The following is a 13,484-nucleotide window of genomic DNA, read 5'->3' as shown; positions in this document are numbered from 1 at the left end:
AAGTCTACTGGGAAAATGCGCACAAACCATGCAGTGATTTTTTATTGTATGATTGAATAAACTGCATTTTACTTGTCTCTTGACATTTTATCTTATAAAAGTATTCATTGAGTTGTGTCTGTGTCAGAAAATACTTGAAGATGGAATTAATGGGCTTCTACATATATTTTCTACCCACATAGAAGGTAAATAAAGCACTTTTTTTATGCATTATCTGATAACATAAAATCATCATCCTCTTTTGGCTTTTCCCGTTAGGGGTCTCCACAGCGGATCATCTCTTTCCATTTCTTCCTATCCTCTGCATCTTGCTCTGTCACACCAACCGTCCTCTCTCACCATGTCCATAAACCTTATCTTAGGCCTTCCTCTTCTCCTCTTACCTGGCAGCTCCATCCTTGGCATATTTTTCCCAATATACCCATCATCCCTCCTCAGCACATGTCCAAACCAACGCAATTGCGTCTCTCTTGCTTTGTCTCCAAACTGTCCAACATGAACTGACCCTCTAATATACTGATTCCTAATCCTATCCAGCCTAGTCACAGCGAGTGCAAATCTTAATATCTTTAGCTCTGCCACATCCAGCTCTGACTCCTGCCTTTTTGTCAATGCCACTGTCTCCAACCCATGTAACATAGCTGGTCTCACTACCCTCTTATAGACCTTCCCTTTCACTCTTACTGGTACCCGTCTATCACAAATCACTCCTGACACTCTTCTCCACCCATTCCACCCTGCCTGTACTCTCTTCTTCACCTCTCTTCCACATTCACCATTACTCTGAACTGTTGATCCCAAGTACTTAAACTCGTCCACCTTTACCAACTCTACTCCCTGCATCCTCATCATTCCTCTACCCTCCCACTCATTTACACACATATATTCTGTCTTAGCCCTGCTGACCTTCATTCCTCTGCTCTCTGGAGCATAGCTCCACCTCTCCAGAGTCTCCTCAACCCGATTCCTACTCTCACTACAGATCTAATAACATAAAATAATGGCGGTAAAATTTGGTAAATAAGTAGCAAAAGAATGATAGGATATTAAACAAGAAGGTTTGGCAGCCCATTTTGGAAAAATAGGGGCAATGTGATAGACAGAGTTAAGAGTAAATACAGTGAAAGAGATCTTTGTCCTTTTGATGATCCATGCTTTGAGATGCATAAAAAACTGCTAGCAAGGATAAAAAGTCCATGATAGTAAAGACTGTGTATAACAGAGTCATCCCTTAATAAAGAGGATGTGGGAAAGAGGCATCTTGATGTAACGATGAAGTGTAATAGATTTATGTGAAATTAGAGAGAATAAATTAATATGGACATAAAGAGAATGTGTGATAGAATCACCTAAATAAACGGAATGGATGATAGATTAATTTTGAACATAAAAGTATTTATATTCATCTAGATGCATGATATACTCATCTAGACATAAAAAAGAATGTATTATAATTCATATAAACATAAACGAGATAGGTAGCAGCTTCATTTTGAAATAAGGGGATATGCGATAGATTTATCTAGACAGGAAGAGGATGTGTTATAGACTTATGTGGAATTAAACAGGATGTGCGATAGAGTCATCAGGACAAAAAGAGCATGCATGTAGATTATCAAGGAAGTACACATAATGTGTGATAGATATTAGGTGAATGTGTGATAGATTCATCTAGAGATTAAGAGGAAACATGATAGAGTCATCTAAATTTAAAGAGAATGTATGATACATTCATGTAGACAAAGAATGAATTATAGAGTCATCTAGATGCAAAGATGATGTGTGATAGTTTCATATGGACAAAAAGGATGTGTACTAGATTCATCAAATATGTGCGATATATTCATCTAGTTATAAAGAGGATGTGTTACAATTCATCTAGACAAAGAAAATGCATGACGGATTCACTTTGAGAAAAAGAGAATGTATGATTTTTTTCATCTAGACAATAAAAGATGATGTGTGATAAATTGATATAGATATAAAGAGGATATGTGAAGAGACAAAGAGAATGTGTGATACATTCAGTTATACAAAAAAGCGAATTTGTGATAGAAACATCTAAATATAAAAATCAAAGAGGATGTGTGATAGCTTCATCTGCACATAAGGACGTTGTGGGATATACTCATCTAGACATTAAGATGTGCAATAGAATGAGCTACAGAAAATGATGCTGTGGATAATTCAGAGATATAAGGAGAATGTGTTCATCCATGTGAGGAATGGACTTGATGTGGTTTCTAGTGTTTCTGTGTGGAATGGACTTGAGGAGATTTCTAGTATAAGGATAATTTGTGCTAGATTAATCTAGACAAAAAGAGGATGGTCTGGACTCAATAAAGACTACACCATGTGTACACTGTTCTGAGTGAACAGACAACACAGACATAACTCATACATTCTTCCCCCTAATTTTAGTTTTCCTACACATATTCTTGTAACTTCAAATACTGACAGGATTCATAACAGTTACTACACTGTGTAGACTACATGTACACTTAATGTAATTTTTCTGATTGACTAGAAAGCACAAAAAATGTGCTTAAGAATTTTATTGAATACATATCATGTACACAGTGTAGGGTTTGTTGAATCTGGCCCAGAGTTTGACAATTCATCTAAAAATAATGAGGATTTGCCACAAAGTCATCTAGATCTGAAGAACTTGACTGATATATATATATATAATCTAGACAAAAAAGGATGGGTGCTAGATATATCAAAAATAAAGATGTTTAATAGATGCATCTGGACATAAAGAAGATGCATAATATATTCATGCAGACTTAAAGATGATATGTGTGATCAATTCCTCTAGACAAAATAGGATGTACAGTCATCTAGACCTAAAGAGGATGTCTGGCAGATTCATCCAGACAAAAATAGTTTGTGTGATAGATACATCTTAAGGAGAACAAGGCTAGAATATTTCAGCAAGGAATGACAGATAAACAGAGGAGCACGTTGGTGATGTCCTTACTTCATGGACAGTGAGGTAGCCATTAAAGTACAGCAGCTCTGAATACAGACAGTGAAAGGAAAAAAGAGTGGAAGGCATTATTTAGATGAAAATGAAGTAGTAAGGAAAGAAAATGAAAGAATTTTTGGAAGGATAAAGATCCTGACTAAGGTATAGGAGGCTGATGACTATAAAAAGGACAGATAAACAAGAGATCTTAGAAGACAGGAAATGCATTCAACATGGGAGGTAAGTGGGCTGAATGGTACAACACTCTTGTAAGGTGAATCAGAAAATGAGCAGGTACCCGCAAAACAGTAAGTATGGTATTGTCTGATGGAGAGGGATGGTGGTTTTGTCATTTTGAAGGAACAGTAAGGACACGGTGGAAGAGACAGATGCAAAACTATAAGGTAAAATGGGAAAGTGAAGTGTGAATAAGGTTTGCAATGAGTTGTTAAGAAAGTGGAAAGAAATGTTTTCACAGATTTACTAAATAATAAGGAAAAAATGAGTTGTTATTGACTGAGAAGAAAATAATTAAGAAAGAAATGGTAGAGTATTGCTTAGGAGGCTAGTCAGTGGAAGAAGTTTTGTCGGATGTGTAAGAGTCCAAATTACATGGAACCTGACAAGCACAATTGATTTCTGTTCTTCTTTACATTGTCTAAGGAAGGTAAAAATGGAGACAGTATGTTCTGAGGTGCGGAGAGCAAGGCTTGCAGTCACTTAATTAGAACAACCAGGTGTGAGCCATTCTTGCTAGAACATTCTGGCTTAGTCTATAATTTGTGTGTGTGTTTTTTTTTTTTGTTCATTTTAATTACAACAAGATCACAAGACCTTATAATAAAATATATCTGAGTGGTCAAAGGATGGTAGACCTCTGAGAAAGAGTGAGAAAGATATTTAATTACTAGTCAGTGATTGCTTTCTATCATAGTTGATACAATCTATGAGTCAGAATAATAAAATAAGGGGGATGGTGGAGCCTATCATAGCTGATACAATCTCTGAGTCAGAATAATAAAATAAGGGGGGTGGTAGAGCAAAGTTCCAATATTGGAATTACAGGTGCCTTCCCCACAAGAAAAAAGACTTTTTTTCAGTTTTCAGAACAGTTAATAATACTCTGATCTAAAGGAAACACATTATGAGAATATGTAAATGTATGCTGCTATTTATTACCTGATGTGGCCAAAATGATATGTTCCGAGGTTTGATACATTAGATGTAGTAATTGATTGACATTTACCCATGTTCAGGACATGTGCAAGGTTACAAGGGGAATCAATGAGCATCTTGAGTAAAATGTGGGGAGACAAATGTAATATTGTCTAATAAGTATAGGTGTTGGGGGAAGGGATTTATATTGGAAGAAAGACAACTGCTTTTGTTACTGAGGAATGGATGAAAAATCATAATACAAAAAATAGAAGTGTGGAAGTAATAGACTGTATTTTAATATAAAAGAAGTGAAACTGGTTATAGTGTGAAGGACAGCAAAGGAAAACAAAGATGACAGTGGTGAAATGAGTTTAGTTACTGAACTATGATATAGCATCTCTTCCAAATATGAACAGAACTATAATTATGAAAAAGAATGAAGCTTGAAGTTACATAGCCTTAAACTCCAGTACTCAGAAATAGCACAGAGGAAAAGTGTCCCTGGTTTATGGCTGACTTTAAACCTAAACATTATTTAAAGATAAGGCTTGGAACAACTAGAAAACTAACCTTCCAGTCAAAGCCTGATTGAACAATTCCTTGCATTAAGAAAATTAACAGTAATAGAAAACAGTAGTGCCAATGTCAGTTCCCAAGACAAAGGCAACAGTTCCTTACCTCCAGGCAAATAATTTTTCTAGAAAGAAATAAAACAGCTGACAAGCTGCATTACTGACCCAAGGTTACACACTTCATCCACTAAATACCATAATACAAACTTCTTCAACAATGATAATAAAAATTATCTTCTCAGCCATTATTGATAACACCAACCAATTCTTCCCTCACAACTTAAGGATTTCACACCAATCTCCAATCTTTATCCTGTTATCAAAATATTTAAAAAACTTCTCTAGCAACAACTTTTCAAGTCTGTAAGCAATTAAGATTACCCTGCAATCAGTAACAGGGTTTTAAAAACCTCTTTAGTATTTAGTCTGCTCTTCTCTTGGGTACCTTTAAAAATCTGTAGTAATATTAATGACAGATTAATCACTGTAGGTGTATTTATAGATATGTCTCATGTCTTTGAGACATTGAACCATGGCCTTACACTACAAAAAAAAGAGAAACTTAACTTGGCAAAACTTTCTTATTCTGGTTAAAAAGTGCTTAAAAGGTAGAGCCTTTCAATTTTTTTCTAACAACGTATTGTCTAAAAGAGGAACCCTGAACATTAGTGAGCCACAAGTCATTGTTCCACTCCATTTCTTAATGTTTGTCATTGATATCACATGATCTACCAAACCAATACAATTATCATGTTTGCAGATGATATTTTGTTACATGGAAGCACACAAAGACCACCCAATCCCTACAAAAAGTCACACAGAAACAATTTACAGACCTGTGTAGCTGTCTACAAAGAAAAAAAATTCATATTAACAGCAGCTAAATAAATGTCATATTTTTCTCTACCACAAATAAACTATCCTTCTAACTTTATACAAAACTATTTTCTATTGTGGTGTCTGGATAATATCCCACCAGACTGCCAACAATAATGTGCCATCCCTTACTGTCCTGGGTCAGTAACCAAGGAGCTTCAATCCTCACTACTGACTCCAGTGTGACGCTGTCACTTAAACATGAATATTATTTCACAATTTCCCCTAAGAGCAGAACAGGAACATGCTCTATAGCTTGGGACTGGACTGTATACTTCTGTAAACCCCTAATGTAACTCTTTATTACACACTTCAGAGCAATGTGTCCCAGTTAAAGACCTCTGATATACTTAAATACATTAAATCTCACATATCCAAACACGTCTGAGAAAGCCTGACATAGATTTCCATCTGTGTCCCTTTCCCAAAATAATATGGTAATGCTGCCACCAATCAAAGTGTCTTCATGCTCTTCTAAAGGGGAGTTCAATTATGAAAATTAAATATTAAAACAGATAGTGTATCAAATGGCGTAACAGCCAGGCTTTTGGAGTGGCCATGGGAATTATCAAAGCAAGCATAAGCACTCTCAAATCACTAAAGAAAAGAACACTGATTGATCAGGCACAATGTAAGGTAATAAAAATATTTACTATTGAGAAAAATGATTAAAAATATAAAACAGTAATTTCCAATAAACAAACAGAGCTCAATTACCAGGACAATGAAATCAATACTGAAGGATAGAAATCCAACATTTATAAAAACTCTAACTGATTTGTTATAATTCTCCTGTCTGACTGAAAAACACTGTCCCTGATCTAAACTAAATTATTACTACAGAGCAAAGGGAGGCTTACAGTTCTTGGTGAGTGGTTCTGGGTATCCACTGCACAGTACAATTGTAACTGGCAACTGACTGTTAACTAACAGCTGTAACTGGCAACTATAACTGACAACTATAACTGGCTTCAGTTGTCTTTAGCAGGCTCTTTTATAGACTCGCTCAACTGCCAGAACTGTCCCAGTTCTAATTTTCATTTCATATTTTGAAAATCAACCAAGAGCTGTTAAGTAAAGTTCCTTCCTGTCTTTCAGTGTCCAGCAATAACACATAGCAACTGGTAATGTTCTGATGACCTCATCTGCAGATTAGCTTATTCTTAGACAGTCTGCATTTAGAATATTCTTCATAAATATGCGCAGTTAGAAATGTAAAGGAACACTGTTCAAGTCTTTAAAATATTGTGTACAAACAGATTATAAATCAACATACTGGAACTTTTTTACAACATCATAGCTAATCATGTTGGCATATAATACACAGGTTACTCTGAAATTATGTACAAAACTTCAGTCAGATATGCTAGCACAAATGACAGTGTCTAATTTCTTCACAACTATTTGAAAGGAAACCTTATTCCAAACATTTCATAGCAAACATACTTTGGGGTTATATTTGGCCATCTTACATTCAATGTTCACACAGAAAATATTACCATAAAAACTCTTATGCAACTAAAATTATGTCTTAACCCACAAGCTTATATTGCCTTAACCAAAAATGCCCTACTCACCAAGAATGCCCTTCATTCTGCCTACAACATGCAGAAATTACATTTATCTGAAAAAATCCTTAGATTTCCTCTTCTTGCAGTTATAAACTGCCACTTGTGCAATATTGTATAAAAAGGCACATTGGCTACCAAGTACTAATAGATCCATCTATATCCTATGTAATTTGACACTCTGAATTCCCACACTTGGCTACTGCCCTCCCCTTGAAAGGCTTCTCCAAATCAGCAGGTAAAGCTACTACCTCAGAAGTAGTCAAGAAACACCACTCATTCTATGTAGACCTGGATTCAAATTGGCCTTTAGAGAAAAAGGTCTCTGTAGAATGGAACCTGCTATATGGAATCAAATACCTCTGATATTAAAAACCTTGAAACTTTGGAAAAATTCAAACAACGCCTTAGAAAACACTTGCAGAAAGAATTTAAGTGCACATGCTTTTGGGACATTGGCTATTACCTGCAGCTTTGGTATTACTGTGGTAAATTGTTTTAACTGTGATGTAAATAGAAATGCCACATGGTACATCATTCAAACTGTTCTTCCTAAGTATCTTGCAAATAGAAACATCTTTATGATATGTTATTCACTATACACTGAACCAAATCTCTTTCCACAGTACCTTGCTTTATGTAATTTTATTGAAGTTATGTTAGGTATTATATAACACTGATTTTCATGTAGTCTTGTACTCAGTTCATGACCAAAAAATGTTGATGGACCAGCTCACCAACCCAGTTATCTATTTCTTAAATAAATCAATCTAAAGTATTGAGGTAGTTGAAAAAACTGCTGCATGTTTCTTTTCTAGGTTAGGAAGTGAGAGAGAAGGTGGCTTCTGCAATAGGAGGGAGAACTGATAGTAGCAGGGCCAGGTAAGTAATAGGACTGAAAAGTTAAATTGCTATTAACTTGAGATGGGGGAAGGCAATCTATACCAACATCTCAAATTATGTATAGCATTTTAATGCATGTAAAATTCTAAATGAATGAATTTGCTGTGGAGCTTTCCTGCAGCAACTGCATGAAAATATATTAATTCTTTTAATTTAATAAAAATAAATAAATATTTATCCAGATTCTGCTTTTGTACAGCACACTTATATGTTCTCCAATAGCACAGTGTAAGTACTGTGTGATTTCACAGTTGCATATTTTAAGATTATATTTGTATAAAAGAAAAAGTGAAATACAGAATACAAGAAACAGCTGTTATTGCTAAAACTAAGGTGGCAGGTTTTGTTAGCAAGTAGAAGTGAGCTGTGGGTGAAAGAGGTTTTGTTACTTTAAGAATGAACTAGTCATGAGGAAATGATAAGTAATGAGCATAAACTGACAGACTTATTGTAATATGAAAAGTGCAAGATAATCGAGATGTTGCAGTCATGCTAATGTTTCATTAGAAATGTCCAACATGGAATAAGCAATATTTTCTTTTGGGAACATACTGTATTTGTTTTAACATTTCTATTTGCTAACCAGGATAGAGCACTGAATGACCTTTTTTCAAAATCAGGTCATGAGCATTGCCTGATTAAATGACTTGCTCAAAGTCAAACAGTAGGCAAACAGAGGTGGAAGAAATCAAACCCTAAAGCTTGGGTACAGGAAACAGTTTATTAACAGCTCAAAACATTACTACACTGTGCTAAGAAATAATAAAATTACTCAAAAATACTTCTGCATCCTATTGATATTGAAAGTTACACAATGTTTTTTTATTTCTCTTAGATTTCTGTTGATCTGCAAATAGTTATTTTGCTTTGGGTTGCAACAGTAATAGCTGAGAGTTCAAGATCTGCTTTGATTCGTAGAATTACAAGAGATGTTTGTGGCAAAAATGCATACGTACTTCAAATAACAAATTTGCTGTGGATGGTTGATATTTTCTAAAGTCTGACAAGTGTGTGTTCATGGGATCAGTTATAAAATATTTAGTGAAAATAGATATAGACATATAATATACCAGTTTGATACGGGCCTATATTATGTGATCGAATGATTAGGTGATCGAACACCTAAACATCGACCACGTAATATTGAACTGCAAAATAATGAATGTCGCCAAGAAACGTTACCGTCGGCCACAAAAAAAAATTAACTTTACAGCCAAACTAAGTGAGGGGCTGTGCCCCCCACACTCTCCCTAAATAAATATACCAACTCCAAGATCACTCCATAGTGGAGAAAAAGGCAAAATCCAGAGAACGGCCAAGGGAAATCTTTCCCTGCATTAAACTGGCCGTTCGCTGTTTTTTTTGCTTTCGATATTATGTGGTCGACGATTAGGTGTTCTATCACCTAATCATTCGACCACGTAATATAGACCCATTGGATACTGCACCTTAATAAGTAGTTCCCAAACATTTAACTGCACACCACCAATTAAATCAGTTTGCCTTAGCATACCAGCTTTTATAGCATGTACTATTTCTAAAGAATAGCACATGCTGCTGAAGCTATGCTGTATTACTCCACAATAAGGATTTTTTTTCCGACAGTGGTTTGTTATCTGCTCAACATTGCAATTCTGTCAAATAACCTATTATCAGAAATAGAAATTTTACTAGCTGAAAAACTGGAGTGGGGGTGTATCATATAGAGTCATTGAATGTTGAACAAATAAATGAAAAAACCTCCATGAAAACAACATAACTTCAAGCTGATGTATTAACTTTCATTAAAGCTGGATAATAGAAGAACATTGTTTTTATAGTATGCAGTAAATCTGCTGGTTACACAGCTGCAAAAAAAAAAAAAAAAAAAAAAACAGCAATCATGGTAATGTAGTGTTATCCAGATGTTTGCTGCCAAATAATCTTCATCTTACTTGTGTAAGAACAGAACATCCTCCACTGCAAGAAATCATTAAATGTCCTTAACAGCCATCTGTTTCATAAGACTTATTTTAATTCATGACATCCAGACTTTTATTTATTGATACCATTCTTTGGCCTTATACTTCTATTTTATTATTTTAGCCTTTGTGTCTTTGTTGATATTTTATTGTGTGCAGTACTTAGATTTTAAATGCTATAATAAAATTTGATTTGATTGTATTCGATCATGGACCTGTCTGTAGCTGAGAAGATTATTTCCTTGGGCTTTAAGTCAATTTATTTTTATTTTATTGTTACCTATAAAAGAAATAATACTGAAGTAGTTTTAGTTATGGCTTCAAACTCATATGAAAAGGAACTATAAAAACACAACTCTGCATAACTGATTTTACTTTCTGCTTAAAACCTTCTGTCCAACAATGCATCGTTTAATTTCACTACAAGATCAGTCTGTATCACACTGATTTCTCTGGTCTAACAACTTTACTATATTAAACTTGATTTAGGCTTGTAAGTCTTCTCCAAGAATATATCACTTTCAAACTGAACTTATCAGTTAATAGGAACTGTTATCATTCAAATTGTTGAAGCCATGTATTCAAGTCCCATGTCTAGTTCATTATCCCCACACCCCAAAAAAAATATTCCTATTATGTATTTGCTGCAGCTAAGACTTTCTGCTTCTATGTCGTTTGTTGTATGTTGGGAGTGGATTATATGAGTTAGCTGAAGGTTAGAGAGTTGAAGCTCCCAACAAGGGGATTGGGTGGTGACAAATCATAGTAAAGAAAAACAAAAGTTAGTATTTTCACACTTTCTTTCATGACCAAATCTGCAAGCTTATTTACAGTGAATTGTAGGTTTGGGTAAAAGCATCTGGAAAAATCACTTGTGAATTGTTAGTTTTATTAAATTTAGATAGATGTGTAAAGATTCCAGTGGTAACATGTGTCCATAGTCATAAGAAAGTCCTTCTATACTGCACGACTTATGAACTAAGCAATTGGGTCTAGATGAAGAAATGTCATTGTCCCCTTTACTCACTCCTCACTAGGCCTGTCACAAAGTATAATGCCTACTTTGGTATAAATCTCTCCACACACACACACACACACACACACACACACACACACACACACACACAGCCACTGGAACATCCACAGAGACAACATACTAAAATGATACAAGGCCTAAACAATATATCCTATATGGACAGACTCAAAAATCTATCACTATACATGGCATCCTACTGACTGCTAAGGGGTAACCTCTGTTTGGCATAATGGCATCCTATGACCCTATACTGATATATTATTTATGGATTTACTCCATATATACAATGTAAATGGTATCAGAAGTACTAGATATATGAATCTAAACCTCTTCTGCATCATTAGAATGGCTGGAAGGGACAGGTATAACATGCAGAGGATACTGCTCTCTGGAACAGAGTCCCCATCCATATAAAACAAAACTCAATCCTGTCCATATTCAGGCACAGCTTAGATCTATAGATGGAAATAGAAAAGTTACCGTGGTACTGAGCCCTGTACTTCTACTGGACATTGGCAACTCCTAAATTATTTATCCCATGCATGGGTCTCCCAAATTGTCTATGGTATGATCCCAGATATTCTATGAGTTGGGTAAGGTCATCCTAATACCAAAGGGGAGAGGTTAACTCAAGCATCAAAAGGGAAATTGGATAGGCTCAAAGTGTGTTACAAGGGCAGCAAGCATAGTACCTAATTATGAACCTATAAAGCTATGATTCTTATAATACAACAAAACATCAGACTTGAATTTAAAGGAAATAAATTTAAAACAGACCAGTGTTTGTGTAGCAAGTTTAGCAGATGAAATGGAAAACTGTGGGTGATGGATTTGCTTCCTTAAAAATAGCAAAAATCTGTAGAACTTTCTGTTACAAAAGTCATCAGTGTGTGGCTGGAATGAACTAGCCTTGCATCCATTGTTATGTAAAAAAATGCATCAGTTGCTTTCTGTCTTGTTATTTACCTTGAGGACTCTTGCAGACGGTTTGCTATCATTATGTCGACGTGCATTTGCACGGCTATGAAGTATTCGAACATCAGATGTTCGAATACTTCATATTACGGCAGGCGACATGAGCGAAGGTTTGCATTGCGAATGAACTGTGCATTCGCAATTCTAACTTTCGGTCATGGGAGGGAATCACGGTACAGTGCGGTTAGGGAAATGCATCCCTTTCCTCACTGTAGTGCGATCTTGGAGTTGGAATATTAAGTTAGGGGGTGTGTGGAGGGCACAGCCCCCCACGGGGGGGGGTGCAGGGAGCCCCCCTGCATAACTGTGTGTTCGGTTAGGTAGGTAGATGATTATGGGAAGGGTGGGCGTGCTGTGTATCGCCGTAAATGTCGCAAGCGACATTATCGACAATACACCCTTGTTTTCGAGTTTACTATTATTTGAAAATGTTCATTTTCGATGCATAAATTCGAAAATAAAGACATTATTTATTTTTACTTTCGAATTTATGATAGTAAACCCTTGCAGACATATATATTTTGCAATATTTGTGAGTAAGTCACTGGTATTAATAACTAAAGGTATATTTAATGGGTCCTACTACATGTGCATGAGAGCAACTATCTCTAGTAGATCCAGACACACTTTCTTGCTGCCACTTGATCTGATTGGCAAGTACTCCAAGTCCCACCAGCTCAACAGCCTAATCATAGAAAATTATGTATCCCTCCTACCACCTGACCTTACATAATTATGTAATCCTACTAGAAACCTTGCACTAACTCTAAGTACTCCCTGACCCTAAATATGGGAATCTCGTCTTTAATCCCAGTCTCTGTTTGCTCCCTAAACGTAAATCTCTAACCCTCCCTTGCTAAACCTAACATCGCCTACACTGCCTGAGCACTCACATTCCCCGACCCTAAACCCACTTCCCTCTCTCTCTCTCTAAGAAGAAAATGGAAAAAAGCTCGTTGAGCCATCCACTGCCCAATACTATAGGTCGAAAAGGAGGTCGTAACATAAAGACTGCTCTTATAAACATAGAAAGTTGATAAAATAACAGGTTTTACATTAGCATGAATTTGTATGAAGTCTGAAACTCAGTGGTCTGTCATTATTATTCTGTCTGTAATTATTATTTTGGCTTCAGTCCTCAATGATTTGCCAATAAATTGTCAAAAAAAAAAAAAAACTATGAGTAACAGACCAAAAATATGAAGAAAAAATCTGGAGAGTCTACAAAACTCTGTACAGTTGAGAGGGATACCAATAGATGAGCACACTGTATCTAATGACTACAAGATTATTAACTATCAGTAATGTATACCCCAGTTTGAATTTTTTTCACTATGAGTTTTTGAAGCTTCATAGATTCTTGTGTCAAATTTAATAACTATCGGCCCTTGAAAAATCTGTCAGTATGCTGTGCTGGCATTTTCATTTTCCAATGTAGTTAAAAATTGTTCATCATAAATGCTG

The 13,484-nt window shown here is 35.6% G+C and overlaps 1 protein-coding gene across 2 annotated transcripts in view; it reads right to left on the bottom strand.

The window, feature by feature from the left end:
* The window catches only part of LOC122790299 (cadherin-24-like), a 2,600,514-nt gene that overhangs the window by 2,191,118 nt on the left and 395,912 nt on the right, over positions 1–13,484 (bottom strand). The gene's annotated exons all lie outside the window — the stretch shown is intronic.

The sequence above is a fragment of the Protopterus annectens genome, chromosome 16.part0 (genome assembly GCF_019279795.1).
Source record: "Protopterus annectens isolate FY-2018-M chromosome 16.part0, PAN1.0, whole genome shotgun sequence".
NCBI lineage: Eukaryota > Metazoa > Chordata > Ceratodontiformes > Protopteridae > Protopterus > Protopterus annectens.
This window is presented reverse-complemented; position numbering and strand designations above follow the sequence as displayed.